At 40.3% G+C, this 16,911-nt stretch overlaps 1 protein-coding gene across 2 annotated transcripts in view; it reads left to right on the top strand.

Annotated features, from left to right (window-relative positions):
* GON4L (gon-4 like) overlaps positions 1 to 16,911 on the top strand; it is a 3,426,849-nt gene that overhangs the window by 1,568,941 nt on the left and 1,840,997 nt on the right. The window lies entirely within an intron of this gene.

A 16,911-nucleotide genomic window follows, 5' to 3' on the forward strand; every position in this document is an offset into this window, starting at 1 on the left:
GCTTGGGGGGGGCCCTTCAGAGTGGTAAGGAAGGTCAGTGATGTTAACTACATGATAGAACTGCTAGGCAGGGGCACAAACTGTACCATGTTAACATGATGAAACCTTACCGTGACATGGAAGCCTGGTGGTAAGTATTTGCAGTAGGAGGCAGGAGGAGTCCGAGGGGCATCTATGGCTACAGGAAGTCAGCCAGCAAAATTCCAAGTTATTATAGTGGAGCCTAGGGCTGCAGGCATATGATAGGACAGTGCAGCACTGTACTGGGGTCAGCAATGCAAAGGTAGCTAGAATCTTAAGACAGGGAATTGGGGTAAGGTATTCCCAGATAGGTTCATTCCTGTCAAGCAACGTTTCTCAAGGGTCACTTGAAAAACTAGCCTGAGTTTGAGGGGGGGGGGGGGAGAAGTGTGACAAAAGGAGATACTGCCAGCCCAGCTAGCTGGAATTTTGTAAATAAGTATATGTCATTGGTGAATATCAAAATGATTTGTGTAAGATGCTTGTCAGAAATGTATTACAACTGTATGTCATGTTTATATCTAACTGCTTGTACTGATGTGTGTGTTGAAAAGGGTATTTGCAAAAGGCTTGTGTTTAAAATGGAACCACAGTGTGCCTTACTGGAAAAGAAGATAAATGTACACGCACTATTATAACTATTTAAATGTATATATTTTAACAGTGGAAACTGGGATATAGGAGGTTAACCTCAGGCTAGTAAATTTTAGAAAAATAACTGAAATTAAATTACTTTATGGCTTGGCCATAAAAGATGGTGTCTTTCAGTTTTCAGTGCAGCAGACACACAATGTCTGTACTAGGGTGCTTTCTGTATTGTCTTTAGGGTGAATTTAATTGTTAGTTTTGAAATGTGAAGGAATGCAATTGTTTTATGACTTTCAGCATCTGCCAAAGATCTGAGGTCTATGTATTTTTACATGTAGATGCTAAATGCTGCCAGCTGCCATCAGTGGTTGTTTTGGGCCTGGGGACTAGAAGTCATATGACTGTAAATGATGTCATTCTGCAAGCTAGCCCAGCAATAATGTTTGAGATATTAATTTGAGAAGTCTCTTAGTGAGATGCACTATTCTGTATTCTTGTCTTGGACCTGACAAGAACCATTCACCAAACATCTGCCTTGCTCTAACTAGGTAAGTTAACTATTGTATAGTAACTCTCTTAAATACAGTCAAGAATATAGTGAAGCTTAGTTTAGATATGTTTCTTTATTTTTGAGAGACTCCTGCAGTGTTTTAAATATTTCCTGTGGTTTTGAACTTTGATGCCACTGTGAATATATACTGTTTTCTTGTTCTTTTATTATTAAATATACTTAAACCTTTCATTGTGGCTGATCTTTTTGTAGATATTTGAGTTCTGAGAGTACTTGCATATTTAATTGGTGACACTGTGTGGATCACTCCTTATAGCCTTGCTATTGGTCAAACTACCATTTGTATTAATATTACATAGTAAGATTTGGAGCCCTTTGTTAAGGGCCTTAAAGTAGCTGATAAGACTTGACTGGTGGCAGTGCTAACTACCTTATAGACTGGGCAGAAGGGGGCATAGCTAGTAGGCCTGTGCCAGTCTTTCCCAGGTGTGTGTGTGTGTGTGTATGTAAATCAAATCTCAGTGTGTGTGTCAGGTACTTGGGCAGGGACACAAAGCACTGTTTGGACAGAGAGAGTGCTGATTGGTATTGGCTTGGTCACTCAGCTGAGATCTCAACTCTATAGTTGTGCCAGTGGGGAGTCTTATTGGGGATCTGGAGAAAGAGGGAGAAACCAGCCGTGGACTGACTGTGGTCTCTGTGTGCTCCTAGGGAAATTGCACTTGATGTAGAGAGCTGCATCTGGAAGTACTGTTTGTGTACTTGTTATCTTCACAGTGTTGCCAGTGGTGAGGACTGAGGCTTCTTGATTACTGGTCTAGTGGTGGGGCGTCACACAGTCAACAAAATGGAATTAAAATAAATAAATAATTTGAAACTTTATAGCTTGTCTGACAAGCAGCTGAAAGTACTACAAATAGTAGTGTAAAAAAAAAAAAAACATTCAGATGATAAAATAAAGTATCAAAGGCACATTTAGAGCAGAAAAACTGAATAATCCATAAAATAACACTATGGCATAGGCGTGTGGTTTAAGATCTGGAGCAAGGATGGTTTAAATATGTAGGAATAGGCAAACACTCAATAATACAACATGAACAAATGAAAACAAAACTTACTAAGGAATATTTCAGAGCACAAAACTGTCTTAACTTGTAGGCATGTGTTCAGGCTATGAATCAGCTTGCTGTTCCTTTTCTACCTTGCAACTTTGGTGTGATTGACCGATCCACAAAATGTATTGAATAATTTGGACAGAAAAACAAGAAAACTGCTCCATGAATATCAAATAATATATAAAAAGCCAGTTCCAGTGGCATAGAGCTTTAAAAGCTTGACTATGATCTAGGTAACCCATATTCAGCTAGCACCTTGGGGTTTTGACTGAGCCAGCAGGGAGGATGTGCTATCCCATGCTGGGGGGGGGGGGGGGTGCAAGATGCAGCATCCTTCAAAGGAAGAGGCAGAGCATATTGCCTAGGGGCAAGTATGTGATGCAACAGGCTGCCATAAAGTGATATAGCCTTCAATTAGCAAGTGCTCGGGAATATAAGTTTGTGTAAGAGAAGGCATAGTGGTCTCCAAGGCGATGTGTGTCATGCATTCTCCTTCCAGGCAAGGGGGTGGGATGCACAGAAACCTTATCATGGTCAGGATAGCAACAAGGGCACAAGCAGCCCTCTTAATTGTCTAAATGGCAGCCCCTCTGGTGAGCTTCCCTTGTGATTCTGGGGAAAAATAGTCCCGTTAGGAAGTTGAGATTCAAGTCCAGCTGGTTAAAATTTGCTGGTCAGTAAGTGTATAAAAGACTGAAAACAGTGATATATGAAAGCCAGTATGTGCTAAGATCATATATCCCTCTGCCTGAAGTGGGAGTTGATCTGCATGAAATTAACCATCGGTATAGGTTTGCAGTCATGGGAGTGTATATGTTTGTCCACATCATCAAATCCAAACATAGTTAAAATTCTGAACCGTGAAGAAAAGAAGTCTAAGATGACATCATTGCTCAGATTAGCAGAAGCATTTTGGAAAGGAATGAACATGGAAACAGCCCATAAGTGGATAAAAAAATAAGTAGCAGCAGAAAGTGTTAAAAAAAAAAAAAATTAAAAAAAAAAAAAAAAAAAAAGTACAGTATGACAATTGTGGCCAGAATAAAAAGAACGAAAATTAGAAAAAACACAGTTGCAGTGACAAGTATAGAGAACTCCTGGAATGACCAAATGCTGATCAATTTTTGATGTATGAGGGACTAAGGAGATGTGAATTTAAATCAAAATATGAAAGGCTAATAATGGCATCTCAATAGTGACTGTGTACTTGCTGGTTTACAAAATCTGTAGAAAAAGTGGGAGATGCTAAAAAGTGTAGTATCTGCAGTAGAGAACTAGAAACATTTGCCTTCCTTGTTGATTGTTTCCATATTCTTGTAGCAAAGGAGCTGTGAAAGTACAATAATGTAGCAAGATTGTTTAGAAATTAAACAGCCATTACCTTATGCAGGTACCTGAGAAGCACTGAAAAATGTGAGCCACTGTTTACTAAAGTAGTACTGATCAGATGAATCTGCCCAGTGCCAACAGTTAAAGTAGAAGCAAGTAAACCAGGTGTTCTAGTTGAAGATAAAATGAGGGGAAAAGTGCATTAATTAAGCAGTTACATGTAGCAACTACAGTGCCTTGTGTACTGAGATATATAGTTATAAAATGTAAAGGATGTGCAAGTACAAAATAGAGCAGTGTGCAATAAAGACACACAGTCTTAATAGTGGTGGGAGGAAACTAGTTAATAAAAATTACTTGCAGGCATACTTAAACATGCTACCACTACAAACATTTGATTATGCCCTGCTTTGGGTATTAAAAGTCTAAAACATTTGGATAAATAAAAATAAAAAAACTTTGTGACTTTCTGAGGACTCTTCCATTGATGTGTAAAAGATCTGAATTGTATCTAAGAGTGTAATGTGGACATTTAATCATAGGTTCTTGGATAAGTAATAGGCTAGCTGCCCTTGTAGGCCATTTTTTTAGACCTAGCCAGTTTTCCTTTTTGTGCTCAAAATAACCTGTCCTATTTGGTTATGGATTGGTATTATCCATCCCAAGGTCGTTAATTCGATATTGCTCCTAATGCAAATAACTTGGATTATACCGTATATAATATGAGGGGAACCATGCATGGGATAAAGGATTTAGGAGCTGCAGCTGTCCATTAATAGTACAGGGTGCAGTCCACGGGTAAATTTTATGTATCCCACCATTGACCTGAGTTGTGCTTGAAAATGGACAGGGATGAACTTTGTATCTGAAGTAGTTGACTTCATTTGATCTTCAGCCTGTGGGTCTATGGATCCGAATCGGATCCGACATGGCCACATAACCAGTATCTGATCCGAGCTCCAAGCTCCTCCCCTTAGCCATAATGCATCCTGTCTCCTTCCTCCCTTCAGATATCATTTGCTGCTGAATAGCTAAGCATCGTGGTCTTGAGCTCAGAGTGTTTTTTTCTGTGGTAAGTAGTTGATTTTTGAGAGTTCTTCATCCTTTCTGTACAAAGCCACTGTGACCGCAGATGCCTCCCAGCTAGTGGGGGGGAGGGCATTGCTTGGGAAGGACTGTCCAAGGCATGTGGTGCCCTTCCAAGACCAGTTTACATATCAGCGTCTTGGAGATGAGGGCGGTGCTTCTAGCGTTGCAAGCTCTCCATGCCCATTTTCCTCTAAGAACTGTTCCGATCCAGACATACAACATGTCAGTAGTCTTGTATATTAACAAACAAGGAGGAATGAGATCTTACCCCCTTTGTCGAGAAACCATGAGTGTGTGGGACTGGGCGATTTCTACTGGCCATTTTCTGGTGGCAACGCACATTCCGGGACGGTCCAACATTCTAGCGGACAAGCTCAGCAGAACTATTCGGATGCTTTATGAGTGGTCTCTGAATCTTTCAATAGTGGAAGAGGTCTTTGTCAAGTGGGATCGGCCTTGCTGTGATCTCTGCTCATCTCCTTCCAATGCGAAATGCAGGGAGTTCTTTGCTCTGAATCCCCCTCAGGGAGGAATCCCCAGAGATGCACTGGTGCATGCTTGACCTCCCAGTCTTCTTTATGCCTACCCCACGTTACCTCTCATTTGGAAGTTTCTACAGAAAGCTCACAGGCTAGGGAACACAGTAATCCTCATTGCCCCATTCAGGCCTCGTCAAGTCTGGTTCCCCTCCCTTTGGTCTCATCGAGTAGTTCCACCATGGATCTTGAATCCGGCTCTGAGTCTTATGTCACACCCCTCTGGGATTCCTCACCCAGACCTGGGCAGTCTGAAACTCACAGCTTGGCTACTCCAGTTCCTTTGATTATTAGGACTCCCAGTTTATCCTCTCTGGTTAAAACCATTTTGGTGGCAGCTCACAAATCTTCCACACGAAAAGTATATCGTAGCAAGTAGAAGCAATTCTCTATATGGCCTTCTCAACTGGATTTGGATCCTTTCACAGCTCCGAGTTTTTTGGCAGTGATTTTCCAGCAAGGTGCTAGTTCCTCTATGGTTAAAGTCCATCTGGGTGCTTTTTCTAATTTTCTTGTGGGGGAGAATATGTTTTCACTAGCCTCTTCTAGACTTTGCAAGACCTTCCTTAAAGGTACCTGTCTTTTAAGGTCCCCGGTGAAGGATCCTATGCCTCCATGGGACATGACTTTTCTATTGCAGGTTTTAGTCTCCTCTCTCTTTAAGCCCGCAGCTGTGGTAGACTTGCAGTATCTATCTTGGAAGACTGCCTTCTTGGTTGCTATTACATCTGCCATGAGTGCGTTGGAACTTCAAGCATTGTCCATCAAAGTTCCATACATGATTTTCCATAAGGACAGGGTTTCCCTATGCACTAATCCATCCTTCCTTCCTAAAGTGGTGTCAGAAGCTAACATTCAAACTATCAATCTTCCTGTCTTCTTTCCTAATTTTCAGAACAAGGGTGAATATAAATTACATTTGCTGGATGTACACAGGCAATTGAGATTTTATCTACACAGGGCAAAATCCTTTCGCAAATCTGATCAGTTGTTTGTTTCTTACTCAAAACCCTCCTTAGGAAAGCCAATTTCTAAAGTGACTATTGCTCGTTGGATTTCCCAGTGTATTATTCGAGCATGTTCTAACAAAAGAATTTCCCCTCCGGGTCAGGTGAATGCACATTCCACCAGGTCTATGGCCACTTCAGCGGCTTTTTGGTCCAGGGTGTCACTGGATGATATTTGTTCTGCAGCTACTTGGTCCTCATCTTATACCTTCATCTCACATTACAAATTAGACATTGTATCCAGGAGTAGGGGATCTTTTGGCTCTGCGGTCCTCCAGAATATCCTTCCATGAGGACCACCCAGATGTTTGCAGCTGGGGACTCTGTCCTTCAGGTTGAAGATCAAATGAAGTCAACTACTTCAGATTAAGAAGTTATGTACTCACCATAGCGTTTCATCTAAGTAGTTGCACTTCATTTGTCTTCAACCACCCCCCCTTCCCCCGACCTTGTCAGTATGGTCCTGGCCTTGTATGTGGGAGATGAACATTCTAGAGGCTTCTCTTGCTGTGATTGGTTCAGGAATTTTGGGGGTGCCAGTAGTGGTAAGGTCCTAGTGGGTCAGGCTTATGTTATAATGAGCAGCAAACTTGATCTGAAGGGAGGAAAGAAACCGGGGGCATTATAGGTAAGGGGAGGAGCTTGGAGCTCAGATCAGATGCTGCTTATGCGGCCCTGTTGGATCTGATTCCTTTCCATAGACCCACAGGTTGAAGAGTAATGAAGTACAACTACTCAGATGGAATGTTATGGTGAGTACATAATTTCTTTTTTATGTAGATGGGGAGTCTGTTCCATAGCTGCGGTATCCTGTACAAAATATACCTGTCCCTCCAAGCCATTTTGTTGATGTTGCAGAAAAGGGTTAGATTCCTAGACAGAGAATTTCTGATGCCATTTGACTTGCTGTTGTGCAGTAAAATCTATCAGTAATGGGTTGGAGGAAGCCTTGTAAGTACCTCTTAGCATTCTGTAGGTGTGACAGGGCTTTGAATCGGTCCATGTAGGAAGTGTTATCTTTGTAGGCGTTCCAGTTGTTGCACGTATCCTGACATATACATGCCAAAGAGGGTCGCTATATTCAATGATTGGCCTAATGAGAGCTGAGTAAAGGGGGACAATGACATCCTCAGATCTAAACACAATCACTTTGTTTATAAGCTGTGCAGTATAGAAGGATTTTCTTACAATAATACACACATGTTGGTCAAAGGGTTTGGTCACTGTCAGCTTTTCTCAAATCCCAAACTGGGTCAGCTCTTAGGGGTGTATTGTCAATGTAGTAGTTCCCTGTGGTAGATGACTTCCCAGAAGATACATTAATGCATTTTTTGACGTTTATTTTCAGACCATGATTTTGACACCAGTTATTTGTTTGAGACAAGCCTTCCTTCAGGATGGCTAATTCACTTGGGGATTCAATGACTGCTCCTAGCTTGCAGTCATCTGCAAACTTAGTCAGTCAGAGCCCTGTGGTATTGGCTTTTAATTCAGAAATGTAGATGCCAAACAGGAAAGGTTTCAGCACAGAACCCTGGGGGACTACACTGGTGATGGTGGTCTTTGTGGAGGTTACTTCCCATATTTTGGTTATCTGCATCTTATCTCTGAGCCAGTCGGCAATCTAGCAGGTGATATGAGTTTCTTCTCAGTTTATTTAGCTTTTTAACTATGCCCAAGTGGAGAACTGTGTCAAAAGCTTTGGTCAGATTGAGGTATGTAGTATGTGCCATTTTGCCTTCATCCATTGCTTTGGTGACCTTTTCAAAAAAAATTCACCATTTTGAGTAAGCATTAACTTGCCCTTGACAAATTCAAACTGAGGCAAGTCTAGTGTTTGGAGGTTCCCTTTTTTCTGATTGATTAATTCCATGATAAGACTTTCCATGGCTTTGCATATGAGGCTGGTCATACTTTTATTAGTCTGTAATTGCCTGGGTCTATGGAAGGTCCTCACTTGTGCAGGGGAATGCTTGTAGCTGTTCTCCATTCACTTCGTACAAAATCTGTATGGGGGTCAAGATTGAACAGTGTCAGGTGTGGCTGAAGGGGTCACTGAGGAAATCATTCATTTGATGTTACTATTTAAGATGCTTTCAGGGATATTGTCAGAACCCATTGATGCAGCATTTTTAGCTTTTGATAGCACCTTTAGGACTTCGTCTTGTGTGATTGCTGGAGGTGAACAAATTTCAGGTGTATCTTGAGGGACAGACTAAGGGGAGAAGGGGGGTAAATATAGAGCTAAATTTATTGACCAGTAGGTTAGCTACATCTTCAGCCTTAGTATAGGTAACATCATTCACAGTCAGTTTGTCACATTGCTCCTTTGTGCTTCTGAGATTGTGAACTAACTAACTAAATAGCTAATAAGTAAAACTCAGTAATTCTCAGTCAGACACCAAGCTGTGTGCATAGTGTTATTGAAAAGTCAAAGCACAAGATAAATTCTGAGTATGTGAAGGTAGCTACCTTGTTCTGTTGTCTGAGGTAAGGGCAGTGCTGAGTTATAGGTGCTACATAGTCAGCTCTACAGATTCTTCTGTTAGTACCAGACTAGCAGGAGTGAGAGAAATTCAGTGTAAGATTTCACTATTCATGTTTTCACCAACTTCAAGTCCTGGGGCCATCCTGTTTAAAGAATCATACTTTAGACGGTTGTGGTGTTCATGTGACGTTGCAGATTTGTTTTTCATATTGTTTCCAAAACATTATTTGATACTGGAAACTTAGGCAGATGGTAGATTTCTTGAAAAACTTGTACTTAGTGTAACCATCAGAATTAGCCATAAATTTAAGTGCTTCTGCTTCCAGTGATAATTATTGCCGTTAAGTGTGTTGTACCCAAGAAAGCAAAAGGCCCAAGTGGGCTTTCTACTCTGTCCTTTAAATGAGTATTAGTGAGACAGTTTCCTTTTGTTGCTAGATATACATATACATAAGGGATACATTTTTCAGGCTGCCTAAACTTGAAAAATATTCCCTTGATGTTACCTCATATATACACATTTCCCTGATCAGTTTGCCTAAAATTCTTACTGGAATTTATTAGCTAGAGCAAATAAAGTATGGTTACTTTGGTAGAATGTTAGGCTTTGTGAGGAGTAGGCACTCATTTTCTGATTTATGTACTGTGTCACAACAGTGATTGTGACCAGCACTACAAGCAAACACTGGAGGCTTTTCTCTTTTAATGAATAAGAGACACTTGAATTACTTATGGGTCGGCCTTTCCTATCTTGAAAGCAGTGGGATTTACACTCTATCAGTTACATGAAAATGCACTAGAACACTTGTATGAGGCTCTAGTGTAATAGAGGTTTTCATTTCCATTTCATACTTTGTGATGCACAGGCATGCACCATTTTACCTTAACAGTTTAAGTTGATGCTAGAATCATATTTCATGGCATAGAGTGGTATTGCACTGAGTTGGTCCATGATTCAAGTGCTTGTATATGGATATGACATTACTAGATAATCACCCTGTGTAATAAGTGAAAAGATGTGCAATTCCTTTTCAAACTTTGAGATTAATGGTAATAAATCTGTCTTTTTTTTTTCACCCCATTAAAGGTGTTTCTAAATCTTCTTCAATAGAACTATGGTTGAACTAGACCACTTTCTTGTAAACACTTAGAATATCTGCCAGACCAGTTGCTACAGTAAGGAAAAACTTCATGTTTTGTGTAAGGTACTGCATCTGTCAACGTGGGGCTCTGGATGTGCCTTTCTTGGGAGTGTGCATGTCTTTTCTCTGATTTTACACCCTTTAGTAATCCTTCTGGTATGGCTCAAATTCATGTATAGCAAGGCTTTGAAAGTTGCTTTCATAGAATAAGCCATTGAGGACTGATTGTAATAATTGTAGCTGTGAAGGAAGGTGTTTTAATCTGCCTGATTTCTGGGTTGATTGTGGAAGTTAGATTGGCTCCTACTTTTACATCTGGGCATTTTTCCAAGATTGTGGTGATACTTCCATGTGTGTAAAACTGGAACTATGAATCGTAACAGAACTAGATATTTTGTAATAGAGTTCTTTCTTTCTTGTCCCTGAACCAGCTGCCCAGGATTGTGAGACAAGCCCCATTGGGTTTGAGTGCTGATGTTCTTCAGTGTTCGGGATTACTTTTTAAATTAAAACCTAAAGTGGATGTTGGTTCTCCAGTTTTATGTAGTATTTTTCTCTGCTTTACTCTGTATTGAGGGGGGGGGGTTCACTTATGCAGGCCCAGTGGTCCATTTTGGTGGGCTGTATTGTCAAGGACTTGATGGAGGGCACAGGATCTCTGATATGGTAGAAGCAAAGTTCCCTATTTTACACTTAAATTTCTGTAAATGGTGCCAACTGTTGGTAGCGCTCCATACTGGGTTGACCCCTGTTGCTCATTTGGAAAGCATTAATGAGTAGTAATCAGAGTTGCTAGGTATTTTCCTTTCCCTGAAATTGCACATATTTTTTACTATTTATTATGCTTATAATAAACCCAGAGGAAGTCGTAATGGTGTTTATTTTTAACAGGAGCCTCATATAGCCATTGACCTTTTGTTAAAATGCAGGAAATGTGTTATAAGTGGTGTCCTGCCTCAAACACTAACCTCTTCACATTAGGACCTTGACAGAGTATTTGAATAGATTCTGTAAACTCTGTAGATTAGGAGCTCATATCCTAGTGTTCCGATTGAATAGCCAGTGTCAAAGCAGAGAAGCCTCCTTAATGGCACATGATGCGAAACTAACTGCATGAAACCCCTTATGGGATGCTTTTAAAATGCTGATAGAATAACAGCTTGGTATTCCAGTATCATGAAATATCAAAGTATGTGTTGACATATCACCTAAATGGTTTTCCCAAATGCATCAGAATTTTTCATTGTCTATCGTTTCTTAAAAGCTGGCGACAATCTTCTTCCCCATCATTTGTAACCTGAACTGCCTTGTAAAATTAGGACTGCATGCGCCTGCTGGTTGAAGGTGTATAAAGTGTTGATTGTTTTAACTTGTGGGAGGAAGAGTTTGCAATGGTTATCCTCAAGGTCCTTCAGCTGCCCTAGGCTTGGACTGTAACAGCTGTTTTTTGTAGTGTTAAGAACACACTACTCTTATGGAAGAGTGACAGACTAAGTAGGAATCTATGATGCATTCACACAGTGTCATAATAGTTTGTTTTCATGTACTTGTCAAGAGTCAGCAGCATGACGGACTTTCTGACCAGTTCACTGCTTTTTCTGGAACCACGACCATGAGCCTGATGGTGGGATGGGTTCCCAGCATGCCCTAAGAATTTCCAGTTTTATTTAATATTTTTAAGGAGCCAGATTTATAAATCGGTGCTAAGCATATTTTTCTTTTGATCTTGTTGGGTTTGTTCAGACACTTCTTTCTGTTTTTTTTTTTTTTCCAGAGATTCTGGATTTTTTTCTGTGTTGGATGCGTGATGTGACTTTGTTCATTTATTTTGTATCGTTTTGTAAACCACTACACCTTATTAATGCCCCATATGTCTCATTGAGATGCAGCCTAATACCGTGTGTATGTGTTACAATATCTGTTTTTTAATTCATGTTGGTAACTGAATTTTTTGTTATTACTGCTGTTTTAAACTTTTCAACAAAACCTATTACATGAAGAAAGAGGATTTGGGGCTCGCTTCTAGTTTGAATCTTCTGGTAGTAGGAACAACCATAATATGAACATTTGCCATCTGGAAAAATGTGGTTCTTCCCATCTTCTGTTGGGTGCTAGACAGAGAGGAAGTTGCAGTAGAGTTATTTTTTTCTGTAGCAAGGACGATTTTATTTACACTTTCCCACGTTCTTCCAAATTGTAAATATCATTACAAAAAAAGTAAGACCAAGACTTAATTTTACTGCTCCTTGGTGGTTGAGAAGGGTGTGGTTTCAGGCTTCTAGAGCTCTGGTGGCACAGGAAATACTCCCAGTTCATGCTAGGGAACTCTTCTTTGGCTGTCTTAACAACTAGTTCCATCTTTTGAAACTGACTGTAGATAATAGTCCCTTTACTAGGTCTGTCATATTTATGTCAGACATGACTGAAGCTGCCAAGAAGCCTTCCATACAACATAATGTATACTTCCCAGAATAGATGCAATATACAGTTTCTCCTGACTTATGTGAGGTACCTTCTGCAGTTTGGGTCTCATTTATTCTGCTGTCAGAGTGCATAGTTTAATTACTTCTAGTCATTGTGATTTTATGATTGGCAGGACTTTAAGCCCAACATTTAATGACCAAACAGAGGGCATCTCTGTTTTCTCTGAATGACTGCCCTCCTTGGGACTAGAACTTCATGACTAACAAGTTTATGTTGTGCCACTGCACAGAGTTTCAGTTTTTGTTGTATTGCTTGAGTTTTTTTACTTTAGTGTGGCAAAGGAGAACACTGTCATCTTCAAAGTTAGAGTCTGTAGCAGAAAACGAGACACCAAGATACTGCACCATATATTGGATTAAAGAGATCACAAAAAACTCTTCCGTAGGGTATGTAGCTAGGATCTACCAGAGGGGATTGACCTGCTTGGTAGCCAAGGGAGCAGTGTCAGAGTGCATATATAGTATTGCTGAAGTTGGGTGGCAGGCTCCATTGGGGAAAATGATTGTCTACTCCTCCTCTTCTTTGTTTCACAGATGCCCATTCATGTGTTTCTGGAGAGATTGAATGGCTTCCACAGATCAGCCCATAGCAGTCTTCTTCAGCCTGTGTTTCTCCAAAACTGTATTTATGTATTGGGAAGCTACAGGAAGAAGTATCTCATTAACTTTCTCTGTTTCAGAAATCATGGCCTATGGCCTGTAAGAGAGGGCTAGGGAGGATGATCGTAAGCAGCTGCTGCCAGCTCACATATCCTAGTGGGACGGGGGCTAGCCACATGGATGTCACCTAGCAGGGGCAATAGGTGTTCATCCAGTAAGGTACTCAGCCAGCCAAGCTCGTGCTACCATAATGAATTGGCACTGAGTAGCCAAGGGGAAATTAGCATGCAGAGACATGCTTCCCCTTGGGAGGTGAATGATTGTGGGTTTGGAGGAGTTGGAAATGGATCGGATGCTCCCAATGTGGAGAAGGTTGGGCACCTCAGAAGTCCAACAAGCTGGCTTGTTCCCCACAACCCAATTCTTGCTGGAGAATGACTGGCTTTTGGGGGTTTCCGAGTAGAACTGAAAGCACTGTTAGGGCTTTTGTGTAGCCTAGAAATACTTCTCTCCTACCCCACTGTAGCAAAAGGGCCAACTGAGTAAAAGTATTGGAGCCATAAGGCAAGTTGGGGGGGGGGGGGCACGTGTGCAAATATTTTGTCCTCCACATCTTTAATTTCTTTTAAGAGAAACTCTGCCCTCTCCTACAGTTTAACTCAGACCTTAGGTTTCTTTTCTCCCTACCGTATGGTTCCAGTATTGTGTAGGTACCAGAAATCTGCTTGTACTAAAACTTTTATTTCCTTGCATTGAAATCAAAAGAAGGTAAAGCACACCTACTTTTTTTTAGCTTAATTCTCACATACTTTGCAGAGGAATTTGTCTCCACCTGCATGGCATATCATAGACACAGTTAAGTCTGTAATTTACCCTGTGAGGTACTTCTGTCATTCTTAGATGGGCCATTAATCCTGCTAATGTCAGGAATACATTAGCTAATATTAGAAAAAGACAGAAAGTTGAACTATTTTCCACTGTTTATATTGTAGAGAGGAGGAGAATGTAACACTCCCTTTCATAGCAAAACAAAGCAATTAGATTAGGCAAGGGTTTAAAGGCAGTTGTCAACTCTTCTGATAAATTTACATACGCAGTGACACAGTATTGAAATGCAAAGTTTTAAATGGTTATTTGTAATAGTTTATATGTTAAGGTAACTTAAATGTATTAAAGGTTTCCGTGACATTTACAGTACATTTACCATTTATAAGCACCCCTCCAACAGGAAAGAACTACAGAAAGAGAGACAAGTGGCAACCCTGTCAACTGTGTGCACTAATAATGTTTATAAGTAGGTCTTTTATGCTTTATTGTGACATCCTTAGAGGGAGATGCATATCTGGTACATGCAGATCCATGGTAAGAGATTCCCACTGACTTTGAGTCAGTCCTCACATTGTTAAGAGTGCATTAATATTTTGTAGTCCACAAAGGAAATGTGACCACTGATGGCAGCCATAATATACAGCTGAATTTATTTTAACATACGTTTACTATGTGCTCTTGCATTAAAAACATCAAGAAACAGAAATCAGAAGTACTTAACTGTGTTTAAATGTACACACGCACACACACACACACACACACACACACACACCGCTGCGTTCCACATATAGTATTCTACATGTTACATACATTTTTATACACTCACACACATGCAGATATGTACATGTGTGTGTGTGTGTGTGTGTGTGTGTGTGTGTGTGTGTGTGTGTGGAGAGACACACATACAGTTATACAAAATTTCCATTTTGTTTTGTTTTTCTTTAAATGACATGAAGTAAGCACACAGGAATGTAATCCAGTTCTCCATTACACAGGCACGCACGCATTCATGCTTTTGTGTATGTATATATATATATATATATATATATATATATATGTATGTGTGTGTGTGTGTGTGTATATATATATATATGTGTGTATATGTACATGTGTGTGTGTGTATATATATATATGTGTGTGTGTGTGTGTGTGTATATATATATTTGCACACACTATATGTATGCAGTCTGGGTGCATACAATTTGTTATTTATAATAAACAATATAGTAGAGTTGAGCATTATTAATGTGCACATTCTAGTAAATGCTGCTTAATGTTTTACTTGTTCACTGTCACACTTTGGGTAGATGTTTCAAATGCAGTCTGTCAGTGTCTTTATGTCAGTATTTTTTTCTTTTTAAGTGCGTTTATTACTTGTTGTTATCTTTGCCAGTGTAGCCAGAGTTGTGGCTGAAAAGTGTCACGAGACCGGTTCACTTTCCTGGTTAGCAAAGTATAAATAAATATGAAATAGAAAAAAGAGGAAGGCAAACATGACAGAAGCAATTAAGCAACTAGTAAAGAACATTTTAATTCTGCGTTATTCATCAGAGAGAAAAAAAAGTCCACTGAAGGCATTGGGAATTAGCAGACAGACTTAGTTTGGAGTCCTATTTGTCACCTGTAAATGTAAAGCAAAGATCCTTTACTGCAGTGAGAGTTTGCACACACCAGCATGAGAGTGTGGGGGAAGGTCTGTCAGTTCTTTTAGAACTACATATTAACCCCTTTACAAAAGCCTGCTATTTACCGACTTTCTTTTGTTGGAAGTCACTAACAGCTGTTTATAGCATAGAGCAAGGTCTGAGAGAGACATAAATGATGCTCAGTCAGGGAAATATAGAAGTAGCTCTTTTACAGAAGGTGTGTTTAGATGACCGTGCTTTACAGTCCTGCCATTCTATCTTAATGGAATGAGAAAACACCACCACTTCCTTATGTCTAGTATGACTCATGTAAAGGGGACGTGAAATGTATTCTGGGAAGAAGGAATGAAAGCAAGAAAACAAGATCACATTACCAAGGTAGGCCCCATCATCCACCATTTTGAGGGAAATGCATTAAAATTATAAAATAAGCACTTGGAGTGAGTGAGGCATTAAAGTAGCTCAGAAAACAAAGATACAGTGAAAAAAAACATGTTTTTTGAGTTCTATGGTGGAGTTTTCCTTTAAAGGTGCAGAAAAGGAGGGGGAAGACTCTATCTCCCCTTGGCTTTTGACAGGGATTGCTTGCAACAGTCAAATGAGCATGGGATTCAGCAGGTGATGGTTGTGTGCTGGGCGTCAGTTGATAAGGCAGAAGCACATATGGAAATCCCTGCTCATGTGTGGCATGTGGAATAATAATGGCCTGCATCTGGCCCAGTGCTGACTGGTATCACTAGACCTTGGTCAACTAACTGATATTGAGGGCTTGAACATTGGCAAAGCAGAATAAGATAAACTTTCTTCATTTGTGGCCACTGAGTTGTACTGTGCATAGGGAGCACATGTGGGGAAGAGTCTTCAATTCCACATACAACCACCAAGCTCTGGTGTGAGAAATCTAGGCACCACTTTCGGTAAACAGCCTATGAGCATGGTCGTCATTCTTTTAGGAGATGTGTAGTGTTAACATATCTAGGATGCACCTAGAAAAGGTGATTGCAGGGACTGCCCTTCTTATAAGATACCCATTTCATATCAGAAGATGACCACAGGTCTAAGATACTGTTAGTCATGGGTGAAAACTTGATGCCTGAGCTAAATAGGGCTACTTTCTCTTCCTACTTTCCTTGCTGTTTGATAGTGCTCCTGGTGTTTTCTGCCATTCCGAGCACCACTCTCATGTTATTACCTCCTCAGTAGCATAGTAGTACAGCAGTTTCTACCCTCTGGATTAAGGAATGTCTAGCATTTATACTTCACATCATGCTCCTCTCCCAAGCAGTACAGGCATTATCAACGTGGGTTTGACTCGTGATTTGGAGGTCATACTAATACTTTGATAGCTTAGATATTTTAGGCATTGAATGCAGTACATGTTTCAATGACAGACATTTGAATCGAGATATAAACTAAGAGGGAGAAAAGAACTGGTGCGTTTGATGTCATGACATGCACCTCTCCAAGGAATGTGTACCCCTGAATGCAGGAGCTTGAGAAAAATAAAAGTTGAAGTTTGGGAAGAAGG

This window comes from Protopterus annectens, chromosome 8.part0 (genome assembly GCF_019279795.1).
Source record: "Protopterus annectens isolate FY-2018-M chromosome 8.part0, PAN1.0, whole genome shotgun sequence".
NCBI classification, from domain to species: domain Eukaryota; kingdom Metazoa; phylum Chordata; order Ceratodontiformes; family Protopteridae; genus Protopterus; species Protopterus annectens.